This window comes from Oryza glaberrima, unplaced genomic scaffold (genome assembly GCF_000147395.1).
Source record: "Oryza glaberrima unplaced genomic scaffold, OglaRS2 ChrUN-Ctg41, whole genome shotgun sequence".
Classification (NCBI taxonomy): Eukaryota; Viridiplantae; Streptophyta; class Magnoliopsida; order Poales; family Poaceae; genus Oryza; species Oryza glaberrima.
In genome coordinates this window covers 1-19,918 of record NW_026267046.1, presented here as the reverse complement: position 1 = coordinate 19,918, position 19,918 = coordinate 1, and the positions used below count along the sequence as shown (strand labels likewise).

General features: G+C 51.0%; 50 non-coding genes and 7 pseudogenes across 50 annotated transcripts; 21 read left to right on the top strand and 36 right to left on the bottom strand.

Moving 5' to 3' along the window:
* Window positions 1-90: 90 nt before the first annotated feature.
* On the top strand, window positions 91-204 carry LOC127759512 (5S ribosomal RNA; annotated as a pseudogene).
* A 206-nt stretch (window positions 205-410) lies between these two features.
* Window positions 411-529, top strand: LOC127759346 (5S ribosomal RNA). The gene has a single exon (XR_008014648.1). It is a non-coding gene; the product is annotated as a 5S ribosomal RNA (ribosomal RNA).
* Window positions 530-971: 442 nt separating this feature from the next.
* On the top strand, window positions 972-1,090 carry LOC127759263 (5S ribosomal RNA). Its single transcript, XR_008014568.1, has one exon. It is a non-coding gene; the product is annotated as a 5S ribosomal RNA (ribosomal RNA).
* A 206-nt stretch (window positions 1,091-1,296) lies between these two features.
* On the top strand, window positions 1,297-1,415 carry LOC127759438 (5S ribosomal RNA). Its single transcript, XR_008014740.1, has one exon. It is a non-coding gene; the product is annotated as a 5S ribosomal RNA (ribosomal RNA).
* Window positions 1,416-1,621: 206 nt separating this feature from the next.
* Window positions 1,622-1,740, top strand: LOC127759429 (5S ribosomal RNA). The gene has a single exon (XR_008014732.1). It is a non-coding gene; the product is annotated as a 5S ribosomal RNA (ribosomal RNA).
* Window positions 1,741-1,946: 206 nt separating this feature from the next.
* LOC127759518 (5S ribosomal RNA) lies at window positions 1,947-2,075 on the top strand (annotated as a pseudogene).
* A 560-nt stretch (window positions 2,076-2,635) lies between these two features.
* On the top strand, window positions 2,636-2,749 carry LOC127759511 (5S ribosomal RNA; annotated as a pseudogene).
* Window positions 2,750-2,955: 206 nt separating this feature from the next.
* On the top strand, window positions 2,956-3,074 carry LOC127759366 (5S ribosomal RNA). The gene has a single exon (XR_008014671.1). It is a non-coding gene; the product is annotated as a 5S ribosomal RNA (ribosomal RNA).
* Window positions 3,075-3,516: 442 nt separating this feature from the next.
* On the top strand, window positions 3,517-3,635 carry LOC127759434 (5S ribosomal RNA). The gene has a single exon (XR_008014736.1). It is a non-coding gene; the product is annotated as a 5S ribosomal RNA (ribosomal RNA).
* A 208-nt stretch (window positions 3,636-3,843) lies between these two features.
* On the top strand, window positions 3,844-3,962 carry LOC127759372 (5S ribosomal RNA). The gene has a single exon (XR_008014678.1). It is a non-coding gene; the product is annotated as a 5S ribosomal RNA (ribosomal RNA).
* A 208-nt stretch (window positions 3,963-4,170) lies between these two features.
* Window positions 4,171-4,289, top strand: LOC127759427 (5S ribosomal RNA). Its single transcript, XR_008014730.1, has one exon. It is a non-coding gene; the product is annotated as a 5S ribosomal RNA (ribosomal RNA).
* A 389-nt stretch (window positions 4,290-4,678) lies between these two features.
* LOC127759361 (5S ribosomal RNA) lies at window positions 4,679-4,797 on the top strand. The gene has a single exon (XR_008014666.1). It is a non-coding gene; the product is annotated as a 5S ribosomal RNA (ribosomal RNA).
* Window positions 4,798-5,066: 269 nt separating this feature from the next.
* Window positions 5,067-5,185, top strand: LOC127759384 (5S ribosomal RNA). The gene has a single exon (XR_008014691.1). It is a non-coding gene; the product is annotated as a 5S ribosomal RNA (ribosomal RNA).
* Window positions 5,186-5,391: 206 nt separating this feature from the next.
* LOC127759365 (5S ribosomal RNA) lies at window positions 5,392-5,510 on the top strand. The gene has a single exon (XR_008014670.1). It is a non-coding gene; the product is annotated as a 5S ribosomal RNA (ribosomal RNA).
* Window positions 5,511-5,899: 389 nt separating this feature from the next.
* Window positions 5,900-6,025, top strand: LOC127759458 (5S ribosomal RNA; annotated as a pseudogene).
* A 206-nt stretch (window positions 6,026-6,231) lies between these two features.
* LOC127759508 (5S ribosomal RNA) lies at window positions 6,232-6,357 on the top strand (annotated as a pseudogene).
* A 206-nt stretch (window positions 6,358-6,563) lies between these two features.
* Window positions 6,564-6,682, top strand: LOC127759492 (5S ribosomal RNA). Its single transcript, XR_008014778.1, has one exon. It is a non-coding gene; the product is annotated as a 5S ribosomal RNA (ribosomal RNA).
* A 203-nt stretch (window positions 6,683-6,885) lies between these two features.
* On the top strand, window positions 6,886-7,004 carry LOC127759360 (5S ribosomal RNA). Its single transcript, XR_008014665.1, has one exon. It is a non-coding gene; the product is annotated as a 5S ribosomal RNA (ribosomal RNA).
* A 269-nt stretch (window positions 7,005-7,273) lies between these two features.
* Window positions 7,274-7,392, top strand: LOC127759367 (5S ribosomal RNA). The gene has a single exon (XR_008014672.1). It is a non-coding gene; the product is annotated as a 5S ribosomal RNA (ribosomal RNA).
* Window positions 7,393-7,595: 203 nt separating this feature from the next.
* Window positions 7,596-7,714, top strand: LOC127759423 (5S ribosomal RNA). The gene has a single exon (XR_008014728.1). It is a non-coding gene; the product is annotated as a 5S ribosomal RNA (ribosomal RNA).
* Window positions 7,715-7,920: 206 nt separating this feature from the next.
* On the top strand, window positions 7,921-8,036 carry LOC127759495 (5S ribosomal RNA). The gene has a single exon (XR_008014781.1). It is a non-coding gene; the product is annotated as a 5S ribosomal RNA (ribosomal RNA).
* Window positions 8,037-8,158: 122 nt separating this feature from the next.
* Window positions 8,159-8,277, bottom strand: LOC127759411 (5S ribosomal RNA). The gene has a single exon (XR_008014717.1). It is a non-coding gene; the product is annotated as a 5S ribosomal RNA (ribosomal RNA).
* A 206-nt stretch (window positions 8,278-8,483) lies between these two features.
* On the bottom strand, window positions 8,484-8,573 carry LOC127759523 (5S ribosomal RNA; annotated as a pseudogene).
* Window positions 8,574-8,766: 193 nt separating this feature from the next.
* On the bottom strand, window positions 8,767-8,885 carry LOC127759319 (5S ribosomal RNA). Its single transcript, XR_008014622.1, has one exon. It is a non-coding gene; the product is annotated as a 5S ribosomal RNA (ribosomal RNA).
* A 206-nt stretch (window positions 8,886-9,091) lies between these two features.
* LOC127759353 (5S ribosomal RNA) lies at window positions 9,092-9,210 on the bottom strand. Its single transcript, XR_008014657.1, has one exon. It is a non-coding gene; the product is annotated as a 5S ribosomal RNA (ribosomal RNA).
* A 206-nt stretch (window positions 9,211-9,416) lies between these two features.
* On the bottom strand, window positions 9,417-9,535 carry LOC127759318 (5S ribosomal RNA). Its single transcript, XR_008014621.1, has one exon. It is a non-coding gene; the product is annotated as a 5S ribosomal RNA (ribosomal RNA).
* A 206-nt stretch (window positions 9,536-9,741) lies between these two features.
* Window positions 9,742-9,860, bottom strand: LOC127759426 (5S ribosomal RNA). Its single transcript, XR_008014729.1, has one exon. It is a non-coding gene; the product is annotated as a 5S ribosomal RNA (ribosomal RNA).
* Window positions 9,861-10,066: 206 nt separating this feature from the next.
* LOC127759317 (5S ribosomal RNA) lies at window positions 10,067-10,185 on the bottom strand. The gene has a single exon (XR_008014620.1). It is a non-coding gene; the product is annotated as a 5S ribosomal RNA (ribosomal RNA).
* A 171-nt stretch (window positions 10,186-10,356) lies between these two features.
* LOC127759414 (5S ribosomal RNA) lies at window positions 10,357-10,475 on the bottom strand. Its single transcript, XR_008014720.1, has one exon. It is a non-coding gene; the product is annotated as a 5S ribosomal RNA (ribosomal RNA).
* A 206-nt stretch (window positions 10,476-10,681) lies between these two features.
* Window positions 10,682-10,800, bottom strand: LOC127759316 (5S ribosomal RNA). Its single transcript, XR_008014619.1, has one exon. It is a non-coding gene; the product is annotated as a 5S ribosomal RNA (ribosomal RNA).
* Window positions 10,801-10,971: 171 nt separating this feature from the next.
* LOC127759403 (5S ribosomal RNA) lies at window positions 10,972-11,090 on the bottom strand. The gene has a single exon (XR_008014709.1). It is a non-coding gene; the product is annotated as a 5S ribosomal RNA (ribosomal RNA).
* A 193-nt stretch (window positions 11,091-11,283) lies between these two features.
* Window positions 11,284-11,402, bottom strand: LOC127759391 (5S ribosomal RNA). Its single transcript, XR_008014698.1, has one exon. It is a non-coding gene; the product is annotated as a 5S ribosomal RNA (ribosomal RNA).
* A 206-nt stretch (window positions 11,403-11,608) lies between these two features.
* LOC127759292 (5S ribosomal RNA) lies at window positions 11,609-11,727 on the bottom strand. The gene has a single exon (XR_008014596.1). It is a non-coding gene; the product is annotated as a 5S ribosomal RNA (ribosomal RNA).
* Window positions 11,728-11,933: 206 nt separating this feature from the next.
* On the bottom strand, window positions 11,934-12,052 carry LOC127759379 (5S ribosomal RNA). Its single transcript, XR_008014687.1, has one exon. It is a non-coding gene; the product is annotated as a 5S ribosomal RNA (ribosomal RNA).
* Window positions 12,053-12,258: 206 nt separating this feature from the next.
* On the bottom strand, window positions 12,259-12,377 carry LOC127759291 (5S ribosomal RNA). Its single transcript, XR_008014595.1, has one exon. It is a non-coding gene; the product is annotated as a 5S ribosomal RNA (ribosomal RNA).
* Window positions 12,378-12,583: 206 nt separating this feature from the next.
* Window positions 12,584-12,702, bottom strand: LOC127759368 (5S ribosomal RNA). Its single transcript, XR_008014674.1, has one exon. It is a non-coding gene; the product is annotated as a 5S ribosomal RNA (ribosomal RNA).
* Window positions 12,703-12,908: 206 nt separating this feature from the next.
* LOC127759356 (5S ribosomal RNA) lies at window positions 12,909-13,027 on the bottom strand. Its single transcript, XR_008014660.1, has one exon. It is a non-coding gene; the product is annotated as a 5S ribosomal RNA (ribosomal RNA).
* Window positions 13,028-13,233: 206 nt separating this feature from the next.
* LOC127759373 (5S ribosomal RNA) lies at window positions 13,234-13,353 on the bottom strand. The gene has a single exon (XR_008014680.1). It is a non-coding gene; the product is annotated as a 5S ribosomal RNA (ribosomal RNA).
* Window positions 13,354-13,560: 207 nt separating this feature from the next.
* LOC127759344 (5S ribosomal RNA) lies at window positions 13,561-13,679 on the bottom strand. The gene has a single exon (XR_008014646.1). It is a non-coding gene; the product is annotated as a 5S ribosomal RNA (ribosomal RNA).
* A 206-nt stretch (window positions 13,680-13,885) lies between these two features.
* Window positions 13,886-14,004, bottom strand: LOC127759332 (5S ribosomal RNA). Its single transcript, XR_008014634.1, has one exon. It is a non-coding gene; the product is annotated as a 5S ribosomal RNA (ribosomal RNA).
* A 204-nt stretch (window positions 14,005-14,208) lies between these two features.
* Window positions 14,209-14,327, bottom strand: LOC127759321 (5S ribosomal RNA). The gene has a single exon (XR_008014623.1). It is a non-coding gene; the product is annotated as a 5S ribosomal RNA (ribosomal RNA).
* A 326-nt stretch (window positions 14,328-14,653) lies between these two features.
* LOC127759309 (5S ribosomal RNA) lies at window positions 14,654-14,772 on the bottom strand. The gene has a single exon (XR_008014612.1). It is a non-coding gene; the product is annotated as a 5S ribosomal RNA (ribosomal RNA).
* A 206-nt stretch (window positions 14,773-14,978) lies between these two features.
* On the bottom strand, window positions 14,979-15,097 carry LOC127759297 (5S ribosomal RNA). Its single transcript, XR_008014601.1, has one exon. It is a non-coding gene; the product is annotated as a 5S ribosomal RNA (ribosomal RNA).
* A 206-nt stretch (window positions 15,098-15,303) lies between these two features.
* LOC127759285 (5S ribosomal RNA) lies at window positions 15,304-15,422 on the bottom strand. Its single transcript, XR_008014590.1, has one exon. It is a non-coding gene; the product is annotated as a 5S ribosomal RNA (ribosomal RNA).
* Window positions 15,423-15,628: 206 nt separating this feature from the next.
* LOC127759273 (5S ribosomal RNA) lies at window positions 15,629-15,747 on the bottom strand. Its single transcript, XR_008014578.1, has one exon. It is a non-coding gene; the product is annotated as a 5S ribosomal RNA (ribosomal RNA).
* Window positions 15,748-15,905: 158 nt separating this feature from the next.
* On the bottom strand, window positions 15,906-16,025 carry LOC127759433 (5S ribosomal RNA). The gene has a single exon (XR_008014735.1). It is a non-coding gene; the product is annotated as a 5S ribosomal RNA (ribosomal RNA).
* A 326-nt stretch (window positions 16,026-16,351) lies between these two features.
* Window positions 16,352-16,470, bottom strand: LOC127759262 (5S ribosomal RNA). Its single transcript, XR_008014567.1, has one exon. It is a non-coding gene; the product is annotated as a 5S ribosomal RNA (ribosomal RNA).
* Window positions 16,471-16,676: 206 nt separating this feature from the next.
* LOC127759250 (5S ribosomal RNA) lies at window positions 16,677-16,795 on the bottom strand. The gene has a single exon (XR_008014556.1). It is a non-coding gene; the product is annotated as a 5S ribosomal RNA (ribosomal RNA).
* Window positions 16,796-17,120: 325 nt separating this feature from the next.
* LOC127759238 (5S ribosomal RNA) lies at window positions 17,121-17,239 on the bottom strand. Its single transcript, XR_008014545.1, has one exon. It is a non-coding gene; the product is annotated as a 5S ribosomal RNA (ribosomal RNA).
* A 206-nt stretch (window positions 17,240-17,445) lies between these two features.
* Window positions 17,446-17,564, bottom strand: LOC127759542 (5S ribosomal RNA). Its single transcript, XR_008014807.1, has one exon. It is a non-coding gene; the product is annotated as a 5S ribosomal RNA (ribosomal RNA).
* A 206-nt stretch (window positions 17,565-17,770) lies between these two features.
* LOC127759530 (5S ribosomal RNA) lies at window positions 17,771-17,889 on the bottom strand. Its single transcript, XR_008014796.1, has one exon. It is a non-coding gene; the product is annotated as a 5S ribosomal RNA (ribosomal RNA).
* Window positions 17,890-18,094: 205 nt separating this feature from the next.
* LOC127759468 (5S ribosomal RNA) lies at window positions 18,095-18,213 on the bottom strand. The gene has a single exon (XR_008014761.1). It is a non-coding gene; the product is annotated as a 5S ribosomal RNA (ribosomal RNA).
* A 206-nt stretch (window positions 18,214-18,419) lies between these two features.
* Window positions 18,420-18,538, bottom strand: LOC127759350 (5S ribosomal RNA). The gene has a single exon (XR_008014653.1). It is a non-coding gene; the product is annotated as a 5S ribosomal RNA (ribosomal RNA).
* Window positions 18,539-18,744: 206 nt separating this feature from the next.
* LOC127759232 (5S ribosomal RNA) lies at window positions 18,745-18,863 on the bottom strand. Its single transcript, XR_008014539.1, has one exon. It is a non-coding gene; the product is annotated as a 5S ribosomal RNA (ribosomal RNA).
* Window positions 18,864-19,071: 208 nt separating this feature from the next.
* LOC127759310 (5S ribosomal RNA) lies at window positions 19,072-19,191 on the bottom strand. Its single transcript, XR_008014613.1, has one exon. It is a non-coding gene; the product is annotated as a 5S ribosomal RNA (ribosomal RNA).
* A 205-nt stretch (window positions 19,192-19,396) lies between these two features.
* LOC127759457 (5S ribosomal RNA) lies at window positions 19,397-19,513 on the bottom strand. Its single transcript, XR_008014754.1, has one exon. It is a non-coding gene; the product is annotated as a 5S ribosomal RNA (ribosomal RNA).
* Window positions 19,514-19,826: 313 nt separating this feature from the next.
* On the bottom strand, window positions 19,827-19,918 carry LOC127759519 (5S ribosomal RNA; annotated as a pseudogene; the record flags this gene model as incomplete).

Sequence of the window (19,918 nt, the reverse complement as noted above, 5' to 3'; positions counted from 1 at the left end):
CGTGGATATATCATTTGCCTGATTCCGAGTCCGTATGAGAAAGTTACGCCTATTTTAAGAAATAACATCCGAATGACGCCTAGGCATATTGGATGCGATTATACCAGCACTAAAGCACTAGATCCCATCAGAACTTCGAAGTTAAGCGTGCTTAGGCGAGAGTAGTACTAGGATGGGTGACAGGAAGTCCTCGTGTTGCATCCCTCCTTTTTGTCATCTCTCTCTCCCCTCTTTTGACTCGCGCCGCTGCGTCCCTCGTGTTGTGCCGCTCCTTGGGCGAGAGCTGCGGAGAATCGGATGTAACATTTTCTGTAGATGTCCGTGGATATATCATTTGCCTGATTCCGAGTCCGTATGAGAAAGTTACGCCTATTTTAAGAAATGACATCCGAATGACGCCTAGGCATATTGGATGCGATCATACCAGCACTAAAGCACCGTATCCCATCAGAACTCCGAAGTTAAGCGTGCTTGGGCGAGAGTAGTACTAGGATGGGTGACCTCCTGGGAAGTCCTCGTGTTGCATCCCTCTTTTTTGTCGTCTCTCTCTCCCCTCTTTTGACTCGCGGCGCTGCGTCCCTCGTGTTGTGTCGCTCCTTGGGCGAGAGCTGGGGAGAATCGGATGTAACATTTTCTGTAGATGTCCGTGGATATATCATTTGCCTGATTCCGAGTCCGTATGAGAAAGTTACGTCTATTTTAAGAAATGACATCCGAATAACGCCTAGTCATATCGGATGCGATCATACCAGCACTAAAGCACCGGTTCCCATCAGAACTCTCTCTCCCCTCTTTTTACTCGCGCCGCTACGTCCCTCGTGTTGTGTCGCTCCTTGGGCGAGAGCTGCGGAGAATCGGATGTAACATTTTCTGTAGATGTCCGTGGATATATCATTTGCCTGATTCCGAGTCCGTATGAGAAAGTTACGCATATTTTATGAAATGACATCCAAATGACGCCTAGGCATATCGGATGCGATCATACCAGCACTAAACCACCGGATCCCATCAGAACTCCGAAGGTAAGCGTGCTTGGGCGAGAGTAGTACTAGGATGGGTGACCTCCTGGGAAGTCCTCGTGTTGCATCCCTCCTTTTTGTCGTCTCTCTCTACCCTCTTTTGACTCGCTCCGCTGCGTCCCTCGTGTTGTGTCGCTCCTTGGGCGAGAGCTGCGGAGAATCGGATGTAACATTTTCTGTAGATGTCCGTGGATATATCATTTGCCTGATTCCGAGTCCGTATGAGAAAGTTACGCCTATTTTAAGAAATGACATCCGAATGACGCCTAGGCATATTGGATGCGATCATACCAGCACTAAAGCACCGGATCCCATCAGAACTCCGAAGTTAAGCGTGCTTGGGCGAGAGTAGTACTAGGATGGGTGACCTCCTGGGAAGTCCTCGTGTTGCATCCCTCCTTTTTGTCGTCTCTCTCTCCCCTCTTTTGACTCGCGCCGCTGCGTCCCTCGTGTTGTGTCGCTCCTTGGGCGAGAGCTGCGGAGAATCGGATGTAACATTTTCTGTAGATGTCCGTGGATATATCATTTGCCTGATTCCGAGTCCGTATGAGAAAGTTACGCCTATTTTAAGAAATGACATCCGAATGACGCCTAGGCATATCGGATGCGATCATACTAGCACGAAAGCACCGGATCCCATCAGAACTCTGAAGTTAAGCGTGGTTGGGCGAGAGTAGTACTAGGATGGCTGACCTCCTGGGAAGTCCTCGTGTTGCATCCCTCCTTTTTGTTGTCTCTCTCTCCCCTCTTTTGACTCGCGCCGCTGCGTCCCTCGTGTTGTGTCGCTCCTTGGGCGAGAGCTGCGGAGAATCGGATGTAACATTTTCTGTAGATGTCCGTGGATATATCATTTGCCTGATTCCGAGTCCGTATGAGAAAGTTACGCCTATTTTAAGAAATGACATCCGAATGACGCCTAGGCATATCGGATGCGATCATACCTGCACTAAAGCACCGGATCCCATTAGAACTCCGAAGTTAAGCGTGCTTGGGCGAGAGTAGTACTAGGATGGGTGACCTCTCTCTCCCCTCTTTTGACTCGCGCCGCTGCGTCCCTCGTGTTGTGTCGCTCCTTGGGCGAGAGCTGCGGAGTCCTGGGAAGTCCTCGTGTTGCATCCCTCCTTTTTATCGTCTCTCTCTCCCCTCTTTTGACTCGCGCCGCTGCGTCCCTCGTGTTGTGTCGCTCCTTGGGGGAGAGCTGCGAGGAATCGGATGTAACATTTTCTGTAGATGTCCGTGGATATATCATTTGCCTGATTCCGAGTCCGTATGAGAAAGTTACGCCTATTTTAAGAAATGACATCCGAATGACGCCTAGGCATATCGGATGCGATCATACCAGCACTAAAGCACCGGATCCCATCAGAACTCCGAAGTTAAGCCTCCTGGGAAGTCCTTATGTTGCATCCCTCCTTTTTGTCGTCTCTCTCTCCCCTCTTTTGACTCGCGCCGCTGCGTCCCTCGTGTTGTGTCGCTCCTTGGGCGAGAGCTGGGGAGAATCGGATCTAACATTTTCTGTAAATGTCCGTGGATATATCATTTGCCTGATTCCGAGTCCGTATGAGAAAGTTACGCCTATTTTAAGAAATAACATCCGAATGACGCCTAGGCATATTGGATGCGATTATACCAGCACTAAAGCACTAGATCCCATCAGAACTTCGAAGTTAAGCGTGCTTAGGCGAGAGTAGTACTAGGATGGGTGACAGGAAGTCCTCGTGTTGCATCCCTCCTTTTTGTCATCTCTCTCTCCCCTCTTTTGACTCGCGCCGCTGCGTCCCTCGTGTTGTGCCGCTCCTTGGGCGAGAGCTGCGGAGAATCGGATGTAACATTTTCTGTAGATGTCCGTGGATATATCATTTGCCTGATTCCGAGTCCGTATGAGAAAGTTACGCCTATTTTAAGAAATGACATCCGAATGACGCCTAGGCATATTGGATGCGATCATACCAGCACTAAAGCACCGTATCCCATCAGAACTCCGAAGTTAAGCGTGCTTGGGCGAGAATAGTACTAGGATGGGTGACCTCCTGGGAAGTCCTCGTGTTGCATCCCTCTTTTTTGTCGTCTCTCTCTCCCCTCTTTTGACTCGCGGCGCTGCGTCCCTCGTGTTGTGTCGCTCCTTGGGCGAGAGCTGGGGAGAATCGGATGTAACATTTTCTGTAGATGTCCGTGGATATATCATTTGCCTGATTCCGAGTCCGTATGAGAAAGTTACGCCTATTTTAAGAAATGACATCCGAATAACGCCTAGTCATATCGGATGCGATCATACCAGCACTAAAGCACCGGTTCCCATCAGAACTCTCTCTCCCCTCTTTTTACTCGCGCCGCTACGTCCCTCGTGTTGTGTCGCTCCTTGGGCGAGAGCTGCGGAGAATCGGATGTAACATTTTCTGTAGATGTCCGTGGATATATCATTTGCCTGATTCCGAGTCCGTATGAGAAAGTTACGCCTATTTTAAGAAATAACATCCGAATGACGCCTAGGCATATTGGATGCGATTATACCAGCACTAAAGCACCGGATCCCATCAGAACTCCGAAGTTAAGCGTGCTTGTGCGAGAGTAGTACTAGGATGGGTGACATCCTGGGAAGTCCTCGTGTTGCATCCCTCCTTTTTGTCGTCTCTCTCTCCCCCCTCTTTTGAGTCGCGCCGCTGCGTCCCTCGTGTTGTGTCGCTCCTTGGGCGAGAGCTGCGGAGAATCGGATGTAACATTTTCTGTAGATGTCCGTGGATATATCATTTGCCTGATTCCGAGTCCGTACGAGAAAGTTACGCCTATTTTAAGAAATGACATCCGAATAACGCCTAGACATATCGGAAGCGATCATACCAGCACTAAAGCACCTGATCCCATTAGAACTCCGAAGTTAAGCGTGCTTGGGCGAGAGTAGTACTAGGATGGGTGACCTCCTGGGAAGTCCTCGTGTTGCATCCCTCCTTTTTGTCGTCTCTCTCTCCCCCCTCTTTTGAGTCGCGCCGCTGCGTCCCTCGTGTTGTGTCGCTCCTTGGGCGAGAGCTGCGGAGAATCGGATGTAACATTTTCTGTAGATGTCCGTGGATATATCATTTGCCTGATTCCGAGTCCGTACGAGAAAGTTACGCCTATTTTAAGAAATGACATCCGAATAACGCCTAGTCATATCGGATGCGATCATACCAGCACTAAAGCATTGGATCCCATCAGAACTCCGAAGTTAAGCGTGCTTGGGCGAGAGTAGTACTAGGATGGGTGACCTGCTGGGAAGTCCTCATGTTGCATCCCTCCTTTTTGTCGTCTCTCTCTCCCCTCTTTTGACTCGCGCCGCTGCGTCCCTCGTGTTGTGTCGCTCCTTGGGCGAGAGTAGTACTAGGATGGGTGACCTCCTGGGAAGTCCTCATGTTACATCCCTCCTTTTTGTCGTCTCTCTCTCCCCTCTTTTGACTCGCGCCGCTGCGTCCCTCGTGTTGTGTCGCTCCTTGGGCGAGAGCTGGGGAGAATCGGATGTAACATTTTCTAACGTGTTGTGTCGCTCCTTGGGCGAGAGCTGGGGAGAATCGGATGTAACATTTTCTGTAGATGTCCGTGGATATATCATTTGCCTGATTCCGAGTCCGTATGAGAAAGTTACGCCTATTTTAAGAAATGACATCCGAATGACGCCTAGGCATATCCGATGCGATCATACCAGCACTAAAGCACCAGATCCCATCAGAACTCCGAAGTTAAGCGTGCTTGGGCGAGAGTAGTACTAGGATGGGTGACCTCCTGGGAAGTCCTCGTGTTGCATCCTCCTTTTTGTCGTCTCTCTCTCCCCTCCTTTGACTCGCGCCGCTGCGTCCCTCGTGTTGTGTCGCTCCTTGGGCGAGAGCTCTCTCCCCTCTTTTGACTCGCGCCGCTGCGTCCCTCGTGTTGTGTCGCTCCTTGGGCGAGAGCTGCGGGGAATCGGATGTAACATTTTCTGTAGATGTCCGTGGATATATCATTTGCCTGATTCCGAGTCCGTATGAGAAAGTTACGCCTATTTTAAGAAATGACATCCGAATGACGCCTAGGCATATCCGATGCGATCATACCAGCACTAAAGCACCTGATCCCATCAGAACTCCGAAGTTAAGCGTGCTTGGGCGAGAGTAGTACTAGGATGGGTGACCTCCTGGGAAGTCCTCGTGTTGCATCCCTCCTTTTTGTCGTCTCTCTCTCCCCTCTTTTGACTCGCGCCGCTGCGTCCCTCGTGTTGTGTCGCTCCTTGGGCGAGAGCTGCGGAGAATCGGATGTAACATTTTCTGTAGATGTCCGTGGATATATCATTTGCCTGATTCCGAGTCCGTATGAGAAAGTTACGCCTATTTTAAGAAATGACATCGGAATGACGCCTAGTCATATCGGATGCGATCATACCAGCACTAAAGCACCGGATCCCATCAGAACTCCGAAGTTAAGCGTGCTTGGGCGAGAGTAGTACTAGGATGGGTGACCTGCTGGGAAGTCCTCATGTTGCATCCCTCCTTTTTGTCGTCTCTCTCTCCCCTCTTTTGACTCGCGCCGCTGCGTCCCTCGTGTTGTGTCGCTCCTTGGGCGAGAGTAGTACTAGGATGGGTGACCTCCTGGGAAGTCCTCATGTTACATCCCTCCTTTTTGTCGTCTCTCTCTCCCCTCTTTTGACTCGCGCCGCTGCGTCCCTCGTGTTGTGTCGCTCCTTGGGCGAGAGCTGGGGAGAATCGGATGTAACATTTTCTAACGTGTTGTGTCGCTCCTTGGGCGAGAGCTGGGGAGAATCGGATGTAACATTTTCTGTAGATGTCCGTGGATATATCATTTGCCTGATTCCGAGTCCGTATGAGAAAGTTACGCCTATTTTAAGAAATGACATCCGAATGACGCCTAGGCATATTGGATGCGATTATACCAGCACTAAAGCACCGGATCCCATCAGAACTCCGAAGTCCGAAGTTAAGCGTGCTTGGGCGAGAGTAGTACTATGATGGGTGACCTCCTGGGAAGTTCTCGTGTTGCATCCCTCCTTTTTGTCGTCTCTCTCTCCCCTCTTTTGACTCGCGCCGCTGCGTCCCTCGTGTTGCGTCGCTCCTTGGGCGAGAGCTGGGGAGAACCGGATGTAACATTTTCTGTAGATGTCCGTGGATATATCATTTGCCTGATTCCGAGTCCGTATGAGAAAGTTACGCCTATTTTAAGAAATGACATCCGAATGACGCCTAGGCATATTGGATGCGATTATACCAGCACTAAAGCACCGGATCCCATCAGAACTCCGAAGTCCGAAGTTAAGCGTGCTTGGGCAAGAGTAGAACTATGATGGGTGACCTCCTGGGAAGTTCTCGTGTTGCATCCCTCCTTTTTGTCGTCTCTCTCTCCCCTCTTTTGACTCGCGCCGCTGCGTCCCTCGTGTTGCGTCGCTCCTTGGGCGAGAGCTGGGGAGAATCGGATGTAACATTTTCTGTAGATGTCCCTAGATATATCATTTGCCTGATTCCGAGTCCGTATGAGAAAGTTACGCCTATTTTAAGAAATGACATCCGAATGACGCCTAAGCATATCGGATGCGATCATACGAGCCCTAAAGCACCGGATCCCATCAGAACTCCGAAGTCAAGCGTGCTTGGGCGAGAGTAGTACAAGGATGGGTGACCTCCTGGGAAGTCCTTGTGTTGCTTCCCTCCTTTTTGTCTCTCTCTCCCCTCTTTTGACTCGCGCCGCTGCGTCCCTCGTGTTGTGTCGCTCCTTGGGCGAGAGATGCGGAGAATCGGATGTAACATTTTCTGTAGATGTCCGTGGATATATCATTTGCCTGATTCCGAGTCCGTATGAGAAAGTTACGCCTATTTTAAGAAATGACATCCGAATGACGCCTAGGCATATCCGATGCGATCATACCAGCACTAAAGCACCAGATCCCATCAGAACTCCGAAGTTAAGCGTGCTTGGGCGAGAGTAGTACTAGGATGGGTGACCTCCTGGGAAGTCCTCGTGTTGCATCCTCCTTTTTGTCGTCTCTCTCTCCCCTCCTTTGACTCGCGCCGCTGCGTCCCTCGTGTTGTGTCGCTCCTTGGGCGAGAGCTCTCTCCCCTCTTTTGACTCGCGCCGCTGCGTCCCTCGTGTTGTGTCGCTCCTTGGGCGAGAGCTGCGGGGAATCGGATGTAACATTTTCTGTAGATGTCCGTGGATATATCATTTGCCTGATTCCGAGTCCGTATGAGAAAGTTACGCCTATTTTAAGAAATGACATCCGAATGACGCCTAAGCAAATCGGATGCGATCATACTAGCACTAAAGCACCGGATCCCATCAGAACTCCGAAGTTAAGCATGCTTGGGCGAGAGTAGTACTAGGATGGGTGACCTCCTGGGAAGTCCTTGTGTTGCATCCCTCCTTTTTGTCGTCTCTCTCCCTCTTTTGACTCGCGCCGCTGCGTCCCTCGTGTTGTGTCGCTCCTTGGGCGAGAGCTGCGGAGAATCGGATGTAACATTTTCTGTAGATGTTCGTGGATATATCATTTGCCTGATTCCGAGTCCGTATGAGAAAGTTACGCCTATTTGAAGAAATGACATCCGAATGACGCCTAGGCATATCGGATGCGATCATACCAGCACTAAAGCACCGTATCCCATCAGAACTCCGAAATTAAGCGTGCTTGGGCGAGAGTAGTACTAGGATGGGTGACCTTCTGAGAAGTCCTCGTGTTGCATCCCTCCTTTTTGTCGTCTCTCTCTCCCCTCTTTTGACTCGCGCCGCTGCGTCCCTCGTGTTGTGTCGCTCCTTGGGCGAGAGATGCGGAGAATCGGATGTAACATTTTCTGTAGATGTCCGTCGATATATCATTTGCATGATTCCGAGTCCGTATGAGAAAGTTACGCCTATTTTAAGAAATGATATCCGAATGACGCCTAAGCATATCGGATGCGATCATAGAACTAAAGCACCGGATCCCATCAGAACTCCGAAGTTAAGCGTGCTTGGGCGAGAGTAGTACTAGGATGGGTGACCTCCAGGGAAGTCCTCGTGTTGCATCCCTCCTTTTTGCCGTCTCTCTCTCCCCACATCCGATTCTCCGCAGCTCTCGCCCAAGGAGCGACACAACACGAGGGACGCAGCGGCGCGAGTCAAAAAAGGGGAGAGAGAGACGGCAAAAAGGAGGGATGCAACACGAGGACTTCCCTGGAGGTCACCCATCCTAGTACTACTCTCGCCCAAGCACGCTTAACTGCGGAGTTCTGATAGGATCCAGTGCTTTAATGCTGGTATGATCGCATCCGATATGTCTAGGCGTCATTCGGATGTCATTTCTTAAAATAGGCGTAACTTTCTCATACGGACTCGGAATCAGGCAAATGATATATCCACGGACATCTACAGAAAATGTTACATCCGATTCTCCGCAGCTCTCGCCCAAGGAGCGACACAACACGAGGGACGCAGCGGCGCGAGTCAAAAGAGGGGAGAGAGAGACGACAAAAAGGAGGGATGCAACACGAGGACATCTCGCCCAAGCACGCTTAACTTCGGAGTTCTGATGGGATCCGGTGCTTTACTGCTGGTATGATCGCATCCGATATGTCTAGGCGTCATTCGGATGTCATTTCTTAAAATAGGCGTAACTTTCTCATACGGACTCGGAATCATGCAAATGATATATCCACGGACATCTACAGAAAATGTTACATCCGATTCTCCGCAGAGCGACACAACACGAGAGACGCAGCGGCGCGAGTCAAAAGAGGGGAGAGAGAGACGACAAAAAGGAGGGATGCAACACGAGGACTTCCCAGGAGGTCACCCATCCTAGTACTACTCTCGCCCAAGCACGCTTAACTTCGGAGTTCTGTTGAGATCCGGTGCTTTAGTGCTGGTATGATCGCATCCAATATGTCTAGGCGTCATTCGGATGTCATTTCTTAAAATAGGCGTAACTTTCTCATACGGACTCGGAATCAGGCAAATGATATATCCACGGACATCTACAGAAAATGTTACATCCGATTCTCCGCAGCTCTCGCCCAAGGAGCGACACAACACGAGGGACGCAGCGGCGCGAGTCAAAAGAGGGGAGAGAGAGACGACAAAAAGGAGGGATGCAACACGAGGACTTCCCAGGAGGTCACCCATCCTAGTACTACTCTCGCCCAAGCACGCTTAACTTCGGAGTTCTGATGGGATCCGGTGCTTTAGTGCTGCTATAATCGCATCCGATATGCCTAGGCGTCATTCGGATGTCATTTCTTAAAATAGGCGTAACTTTCTCATACGGACTCGGAATCAGGCAAATGATATATCCACGGACATCTACAGAAAATGTTACATCCGATTCTCCGCAGCTCTCGCCCAAGGAGCGACACAACACGAGGGACGCAGCGGCGCGAGTCAAAAGAGGGGAGAGAGAGACGACAAAAAGGAGGGATGCAACACGAGGACTTCCAAGGAGGTCACCCATCCTAGTACTACTCTCGCCCAAGCACGCTTAACTTCGGAGTTCTGATGGGATCCGGTGCTTTAGTGCTGGTATGATCGCATCAGATATGTCTAGGCGTCATTCGGATGTCATTTCTTAAAATAGGCGTAACTTTCTCATACGGACTCGGAATCAGGCAAATGATATATCCACGGACATCTACAGAAAATCTTACATCCGATTCTCCGCAGCTCTCGCCCAAGGAGCGACACAACACGAGGGACGCAGCGGCGCGAGTCAAAAGAGGGGAGAGAGAGACGACAAAAAGGGGGGATGCAACACGAGGACTTCCCAGGAGGTCACCCATCCTAGTACTACTCTCGCCCAAGCACGCTTAACTTCGGAGTTCTGATGGGATCCGGTGCTTTAGTGCTGGTATGATCGCATCCAATATGTCTAGGCGTCATTCGGATGTCATTTCTTAAAATAGGCGTAACTTTCTCATACGGACTCGGAATCAGGCAAATGATATATCCACGGACATCTACAGAAAATGTTACATCCGATTCTCCGCAGCTCTCGCCCAAGGAGCGGCACAACACGAGGGACGCAGCGGCGCGAGTCAAAAGAGGGGAGAGAGAGACGACAAAAAGGAGGGATGCAACACGAGGACATCCCAGGAGGTCACCCATCCTAGTACTACTCTCGCCCAAGCACGCTTAACTTCGGAGTTCTGATGGGATCCGGTGCTTTAGTGCTGGTATGATCGCATCCGATATGTCTAGGCGTCATTCGGATGTCATTTCTTAAAATAGGCGTAACTTTCTCATACGGACTCGGAATCAGGCAAATGATATATCCACGGACATCTACAGAAAATGTTACATCCGATTCTCCGCAGCTCTCGCCCAAGGAGCGGCACAACACGAGGGACGCAGAAAAGGAGGGATGCAACACGAGGACTTCCCAGGAGGTCACCCATCCTAGTACTACTCTCGCCCAAGCACGCTTAACTTCGGAGTTCTGATGGGATCCGGTGCTTTAGTGCTGGTATGATCGCATCCAATATGTCTAGGCGTCATTCGGATGTCATTTCTTAAAATAGGCGTAACTTTCTCATACGGACTCGGAATCAGGCAAATGATATATCCACGGACATCTACAGAAAATGTTACATCCGATTCTCCGCAGCTCTCGCCCAAGGAGCGGCACAACACGAGGGACGCAGCGGCGCGAGTCAAAAGAGGGGAGAGAGAGACGACAAAAAGGAGGGATGCAACACGAGGACATCCCAGGAGGTCACCCATCCTAGTACTACTCTCGCCCAAGCACGCTTAACTTCGGAGTTCTGATGGGATCCGGTGCTTTAGTGCTGGTATGATCGCATCCGATATGTCTAGGCGTCATTCGGATGTCATTTCTTAAAATAGGCGTAACTTTCTCATACGGACTCGGAATCAGGCAAATGATATATCCACGGACATCTACAGAAAATGTTACATCCGATTCTCCGCAGCTCTCGCCCAAGGAGCGGCACAACACGAGGGACGCAGAAAAGGAGGGATGCAACACGAGGACTTCCCAGGAGGTCACCCATCCTAGTACTACTCTCGCCCAAGCACGCTTAACTTCGGAGTTCTGATGGGATCCGGTGCTTTAGTGCTGGTATGATCGCATCCAATATGTCTAGGCGTCATTCGGATGTCATTTCTTAAAATAGGCGTAACTTTCTCATACGGACTCGGAATCATGCAAATGATATATCCACGGACATCTACAGAAAATGTTACATCCGATTCTCCGCAGAGCGACACAACACGAGAGACGCAGCGGCGCGAGTCAAAAGAGGGGAGAGAGAGACGACAAAAAGGAGGGATGCAACACGAGGACTTCCCAGGAGGTCACCCATCCTAGTACTACTCTCGCCCAAGCACGCTTAACTTCGGAGTTCTGATGGGATCCGGTGCTTTAGTGCTGGTATGATCGCATCCGATATGTCTAGGCGTCATTCGGATGTCATTTCTTAAAATAGGCGTAACTTTCTCATACGGACTCGGAATCAGGCAAATGATATATCCACGGACATCTACAGAAAATGTTACATCCGATTCTCCGCAGCTCTCGCCCAAGGAGCGGCACAACACGAGGGACGCAGCGGCGCGAGTCAAAAGAGGGGAGAGAGAGATGACAAAAAGGAGGGATGCAACACGAGGACTTCCCAGGAGGTCACCCATCCTAGTACTACTCTCGCCCAAGCACGCTTAACTTCGGAGTTCTGATGGGATCCGGTGCTTTAGTGCTGGTATGATCGCATTCGATATGTCTAGGCGTCATTCGGATGTCATTTCTTAAAATAGGCGTAACTTTCTCATACGGACTCGGAATCAGGCAAATGATATATCCACGGACATCTACAGAAAATGTTACATCCGATTCTCCGCAGCTCTCGCCCAAGGAGCGGCACAACACGAGGGACGCAGCGGCGCGAGTCAAAAGAGGGGAGAGAGAGACGACAAAAAGGAGGGATGCAACACGAGGACTTCCCAGGAGGTCACCCATCCTAGTACTACTCTCGCCCAAGCACGCTTAACTTCGGAGTTCTGATGGGATCCGGTGCTTTAGTGCTGGTATGATCGCATCCGATATGTCTAGGCGTCATTCGGATGTCATTTCTTAAAATAGGCGTAACTTTCTCATACGGACTCGGAATCAGGCAAATGATATATCCACGGACATCTACAGAAAATGTTACATCCGATTCTCCGCAGCTCTCGCCCAAGGAGCGGCACAACACGAGGGACGCAGCGGCGCGAGTCAAAAGAGGGGAGAGAGAGACGACAAAAAGGAGGGATGCAACACGAGGACTTCCCAGGAGGTCACCCATCCTAGTACTACTCTCGCCCAAGCACGCTTAACTTCGGAGTTCTGATGGGATCCGGTGCTTTAGTGCTAGTATGATCGCATCCGATATGTCTAGGCGTCATTCGGATGTCATTTCTTAAAATAGGCGTAACTTTCTCATACGGACTCGGAATCAGGCAAATGATATATCCACGGACATCTACAGAAAATGTTACATCCGATTCTCCGCAGCTCTCGCCCAAGGAGCGGCACAACACGAGGGACGCAGCGGCGCGAGTCAAAAGAGGGGAGAGAGAGATGACAAAAAGGAGGGATGCAACACGAGGACTTCCCAGGAGGTCACCCATCCTAGTACTACTCTCGCCCAAGCACGCTTAACTTCGGAGTTCTGATGGGATCCGGTGCTTTAGTGCTGGTATGATCGCATCCGATATGTCTAGGCGTCATTCGGATGTCATTTCTTAAAATAGGCGTAACTTTCTCATACGGACTCGGAATCAGGCAAATGATATATCCACGGACATCTACAGAAAATGTTACATCCGATTCTCCGCAGCTCTCGCCCAAGGAGCGGCACAACACGAGGGACGCAGCGGCGCGAGTCAAAAGAGGGGAGAGAGAGACGACAAAAAGGAGGGATGCAACACGAGGACTTCCCAGGAGGTCACCCATCCTAGTACTACTCTCGCCCAAGCACGCTTAACTTCGGAGTTCTGATGGGATCCGGTGCTTTAGTGCTGGTATGATCGCATCCGATATGTCTAGGCGTCATTCGGATGTCATTTCTTAAAATAGGCGTAACTTTCTCATACGGACTCGGAATCAGGCAAATGATATATCCACGGACATCTACAGAAAATGTTACATCCGATTCTCCGCAGCTCTCGCCCAAGGAGCGGCACAACACGAGGGACGCAGCGGCGCGAGTCAAAAGAGGGGAGAGAGAGACGACAAAAAGGAGGGATGCAACACGAGGACTTCCCAGGAGGTCGACCCATCCTAGTACTACTCTCGCCCAAGCACGCTTAACTTCGGAGTTCTGATGGGATCCGGTGCTTTAGTGCTGGTATGATCGCATCCAGATATGTCTAGGCGTCATTCGGATGTCATTTCTTAAAATAGGCGTAACTTTCTCATACGGACTCGGAATCAGGCAAATGATATATCCACGGACATCTACAGAAAATGTTACATCCGATTCTCCGCAGCTCTCGCCCAAGGAGCGGCACAACACGAGGGACGCAGCGGCGCGAGTCAAAAGAGGGGAGAGAGAGACGACAAAAAGGAGGGATGCAACACGAGGACTTCCCAGGAGGTCACCCATCCTAGTACTACTCTCGCCCAAGCACGCTTAACTTCGGAGTTCTGATGGGATCCGGTGCTTTAGTGCTGGTATGATCGCATCCGATATGTCTAGGCGTCATTCGGATGTCATTTCTTAAAATAGGCGTAACTTTCTCATACGGACTCGGAATCAGGCAAATGATATATCCACGGACATCTACAGAAAATGTTACATCCGATTCTCCGCAGCTCTCGCCCAAGGAGCGGCACAACACGAGGGACGCAGCGGCGCGAGTCAAAAGAGGGGAGAGAGAGACGACAAAAAGGAGGGATGCAACACGAGGACTTCCCAGGAGGTCACCCATCCTAGTACTACTCTCGCCCAAGCACGCTTAACTTCGGAGTTCTGATGGGATCCGGTGCTTTAGTGCTGGTATGATCGCATCCGATATGTCTAGGCGTCATTCGGATGTCATTTCTTAAAATAGGCGTAACTTTCTCATACGGACTCGGAATCAGGCAAATGATATATCCACGGACATCTACAGAAAATGTTACATCCGATTCTCCGCAGCTCTCGCCCAAGGAGCGGCACAACACGAGGGACGCAGCGGCGCGAGTCAAAGAGGGGAGAGAGAGACGACAAAAGGAGGGATGCAACACGAGGACTTCCCAGGAGGTCACCCATCCTAGTACTACTCTCGCCCAAGCACGCTTAACTTCGGAGTTCTGATGGGATCCGGTGCTTTAGTGCTGGTATGATCGCATCCGATATGTCTAGGCGTCATTCGGATGTCATTTCTTAAAATAGGCGTAACTTTCTCATACGGACTCGGAATCAGGCAAATGATATATCCACGGACATCTACAGAAAATGTTACATCCGATTCTCCGCAGCTCTCGCCCAAGGAGCGGCACAACACGAGGGACGCAGCGGCGCGAGTCAAAAGAGGGGAGAGAGAGACGACAAAAAGGAGGGATGCAACACGAGGACTTCCCACATCCGATTCTCCGCAGCTCTCGCCCAAGGAGCGGCACAACACGAGGGACGCAGCGGCGCGAGTCAAAAGAGGGGAGAGAGAGACGACAAAAAGGAGGGATGCAACACGAGGACTTCCCAGGAGGTCACCCATCCTAGTACTACTCTCGCCCAAGCACGCTTAACTTCGGAGTTCTGATGGGATCCGGTGCTTTAGTGCTGGTATGATCGCATCCAATATGTCTAGGCGTCATTCGGATGTCATTTCTTAAAATAGGCGTAACTTTCTCATACGGACTCGGAATCAGGCAAATGATATATCCACGGACATCTACAGAAAATGTTACATCCGATTCTCCGCAGCTCTCGCCCAAGGAGCGGCACAACACGAGGGACGCAGCGGCGCGAGTCAAAAGAGGGGAGAGAGAGACGACAAAAAGGAGGGATGCAACACGAGGACTTCCCAGGAGGTCACCCATCCTAGTACTACTCTCGCCCAAGCACGCTTAACTTCGGAGTTCTGATGGGATCCGGTGCTTTAGTGCTGGTATGATCGCATCCGATATGTCTAGGCGTCATTCGGATGTCATTTCTTAAAATAGGCGTAACTTTCTCATACGGACTCGGAATCAGGCAAATGATATATCCACGGACATCTACAGAAAATGTTACATCCGATTCTCCGCAGCTCTCGCCCAAGGAGCGGCACAACACGAGGGACGCAGCGGCGCGAGTCAAAAGAGGGGAGAGAGAGACGACAAAAAGGAGGGATGCAACACGAGGACTTCCCAGGAGGTCACCCATCCTAGTACTACTCTCGCCCAAGCACGCTTAACTTCGGAGTTCTGATGGGATCCGGTGCTTTAGTGCTGGTATGATCGCATCCGATATGTCTAGGCGTCATTCGGATGTCATTTCTTAAAATAGGCGTAACTTTCTCATACGGACTCGGAATCAGGCAAATGATATATCCACGGACATCTACAGAAAATGTTACATCCGATTCTCCGCAGCTCTCGCCCAAGGAGCGGCACAACACGAGGGACGCAGCGGCGCGAGTCAAAAGAGGGGAGAGAGAGACGACAAAAAGGAGGGATGCAACACGAGGACTTCCCAGGAGGTCACCCATCCTAGTACTACTCTCGCCCAAGCACGCTTAACTTCGGAGTTCTGATGGGATCCGGTGCTTTAGTGCTGGTATGATCGCATCCGATATGTCTAGGCGTCATTCGGATGTCATTTCTTAAAATAGGCGTAACTTTCTCATACGGACTCGGAATCAGGCAAATGATATATCCACGGACATCTACAGAAAATGTTACATCCGATTCTCCGCAGCTCTCGCCCAAGGAGCGGCACAACACGAGGGACGTAGCGGCGACGAGGACTTCCCAGGAGGTCACCCATCCTAGTACTACTCTCGCCCAAGCACGCTTAACTTCGGAGTTCTGATGGGATCCGGTGCTTTAGTGCTGGTATGATCGCATCCAATATGTCTAGGCGTCATTCGGATGTCATTTCTTAAAATAGGCGTAACTTTCTCATACGGACTCGGAATCAGGCAAATGATATATCCACGGACATCTACAGAAAATGTTACATCCGATTCTCCGCAGCTCTCGCCCAAGGAGCGGCACAACACGAGGGACGCAGCGGCGCGAGTCAAAAGAGGGGAGAGAGAGACGACAAAAAGGAGGGATGCAACACGAGGACTTCCCACATCCGATTCTCCGCAGCTCTCGCCCAAGGAGCGGCACAACACGAGGGACGCAGCGGCGCGAGTCAAAAGAGGGGAGAGAGAGACGACAAAAAGGAGGGATGCAACACGAGGACTTCCCAGGAGGTCACCCATCCTAGTACTACTCTCGCCCAAGCACGCTTAACTTCGGAGTTCTGATGGGATCCGGTGCTTTAGTGCTGGTATGATCGCATCCGATATGTCTAGGCGTCATTCGGATGTCATTTCTTAAAATAGGCGTAACTTTCTCATACGGACTCGGAATCAGGCAAATGATATATCCACGGACATCTACAGAAAATGTTACATCCGATTCTCCGCAGCTCTCGCCCAAGGAGCGGCACAACACGAGGGACGCAGCGGCGCGAGTCAAAAGAGGGGAGAGAGAGACGACAAAAAGGAGGGATGCAACACGAGGACTTCCCAGGAGGTCACCCATCCTAGTACTACTCTCGCCCAAGCACGCTTAACTTCGGAGTTCTGATGGGATCCGGTGCTTTAGTGCTGGTATGATCGCATCCGATATGTCTAGGCGTCATTCGGATGTCATTTCTTAAAATAGGCGTAACTTTCTCATACGGACTCGGAATCAGGCAAATGATATATCCACGGACATCTACAGAAAATGTTACATCCGATTCTCCGCAGCTCTCGCCCAAGGAGCGGCACAACACGAGGGACGCAGCGGCGCGAGTCAAAAGAGGGGAGAGAGAGACGACAAAAAGGAGGGATGCAACACGAGGACTTCCCACATCCGATTCTCCGCAGCTCTCGCCCAAGGAGCGGCACAACACGAGGGACGCAGCGGCGCGAGTCAAAAGAGGGGAGAGAGAGACGACAAAAGGAGGGATGCAACACGAGGACTTCCCAGGAGGTCACCCATCCTAGTACTACTCTCGCCCAAGCACGCTTAACTTCGGAGTTCTGATGGGATCCGGTGCTTTAGTGCTGGTATGATCGCATCCGATATGTCTAGGCGTCATTCGGATGTCATTTCTTAAAATAGGCGTAACTTTCTCATACGGACTCGGAATCAGGCAAATGATATATCCACGGACATCTACAGAAAATGTTACATCCGATTCTCCGCAGCTCTCGCCCAAGGAGCGGCACAACACGAGGGACGCAGCGGCGCGAGTCAAAAGAGGGGAGAGAGAGACGACAAAAAGGAGGGATGCAACACGAGGACTTCCCAGGAGGTCACCCATCCTAGTACTACTCTCGCCCAAGCACGCTTAACTTCGGAGTTCTGATGGGATCCGGTGCTTTAGTGCTGGTATGATCGCATCCGATATGTCTAGGCGTCATTCGGATGTCATTTCTTAAAATAGGCGTAACTTTCTCATACGGACTCGGAATCAGGCAAATGATATATCCACGGACATCTACAGAAAATGTTACATCCGATTCTCCGCAGCTCTCGCCCAAGGAGCGGCACAACACGAGGGACGCAGCGGCGCGAGTCAAAAGAGGGGAGAGAGAGACGACAAAAAGGAGGGATGCAACACGAGGACTTCCCAGGAGGTCACCCATCCTAGTACTACTCTCGCCCAAGCACGCTTAACTTCGGAGTTCTGATGGGATCCGGTGCTTTAGTGCTGGTATGATCGCATCCGATATGTCTAGGCGTCATTCGGATGTCATTTCTTAAAATAGGCGTAACTTTCTCATACGGACTCGGAATCAGGCAAATGATATATCCACGGACATCTACAGAAAATGTTACATCCGATTCTCCGCAGCTCTCGCCCAAGGAGCGGCACAACACGAGGGACGCAGCGGCGCGAGTCAAAAGAGGGGAGAGAGAGACGACAAAAGGAGGGATGCAACACGAGGACTTCCCAGGAGGTCACCCATCCTAGTACTACTCTCGCCCAAGCACGCTTAACTTCGGAGTTCTGATGGGATCCGGTGCTTTAGTGCTGGTATGATCGCATCCGATATGTCTAGGCGTCATTCGGATGTCATTTCTTAAAATAGGCGTAACTTTCTCATACGGACTCGGAATCAGGCAAATGATATATCCACGGACATCTACAGAAAATGTTACATCCGATTCTCCGCAGCTCTCGCCCAAGGAGCGGCACAACACGAGGGACGCAGCGGCGCGAGTCAAAAGAGGGGAGAGAGAGACGACAAAAAGGAGGGATGCAACACGAGGACTTCCCAGGAGGTCACCCATCCTAGTACTACTCTCGCCCAAGCACGCTTAACTTCGGAGTTCTGATGGGATCCGGTGCTTTAGTGCTGGTATGATCGCATCCGATATGTCTAGGCGTCATTCGGATGTCATTTCTTAAAATAGGCGTAACTTTCTCATACGGACTCGGAATCAGGCAAATGATATATCCACGGACATCTACAGAAAATGTTACATCCGATTCTCCGCAGCTCTCGCCCAAGGAGCGGCACAACACGAGGGACGCAGCGGCGCGAGTCAAAAGAGGGGAGAGAGAGACGACAAAAAGGAGGGATGCAACACGAGGACTTCCCAGGAGGTCACCCATCCTAGTACTACTCTCGCCCAAGCACGCTTAACTTCGGAGTTCTGATGGGATCCGGTGCTTTAGTGCTGGTATGATCGCATCCGATATGTCTAGGCGTCATTCGGATGTCATTTCTTAAAATAGGCGTAACTTTCTCATACGGACTCGGAATCAGGCAAATGATATATCCACGGACATCTACAGAAAATGTTACATCCGATTCTCCGCAGCTCTCGCCCAAGGGAGCGGCCACAACACGAGGGACGCAGCGGCGCGAGTCAAAAGAGGGGAGAGAGAGACGACAAAAAGGAGGGATGCAACACGAGGACTTCCCAGGAGGTCACCCATCCTAGTACTACTCTCGCCCAAGCACGCTTAACTTCGGAGTTCTGATGGGATCCGGTGCTTTTAGTGCTGGTATGATCGCATCCGATATGTCTAGGCGTCATTCGGATTGTCATTTCTTAAAATAGGCGTAACTTTCTCATACGGACTCGGAATCAGGCAAATGATATATCCACGGACATCTACAGAAATGTTACATCCGATTCTCCGCAGCTCTCGCCCAAGGAGCGGCCACAACACGAGGGACGCAGCGGCGCGAGTCAAAGAGGGAGGAGCGAGACGACAAAAGGAGGGATGCACACGCGGACTTCCAGGAGGTCACCCATCCTAGTACTACTCTCGCCCAAGCACGCTTAACTTCGGAGTTCTGATGGGATCCGGTGCTTTAGTGCTGGTATGATCGCATCCGATATGTCTAGGCGTCATTCGGATGTCATTTCTTAAAATAGGCGTAACTTCTCATACGGACTCGGAATCAGGCAAATGATATATCCACGGACATCTACAGAAAATGTTACATCCGATTCTCCGCAGCTCTCGCCCAAGGAGCGGCACAACACGAGGGACGCAGCGGCGCGAGTCAAAGAGGGGGAGAGAGACGACAAAAAGGAGGGATGCAACACGAGGACTTCCCAGGAGGTCACCCATCCTAAGGAGCGGCACAACACGAGGGACGCAGCGGCGCGAGTCAAAAGAGGGGAGAGAGAGACGACAAAAAGGAGGGATGCAACACGAGGACTTCCCAGGAGGTCACCCATCCTAGTACTACTCTCGCCCAAGCACGCTTAACTTCGGAGTTCTGATGGGATCCGG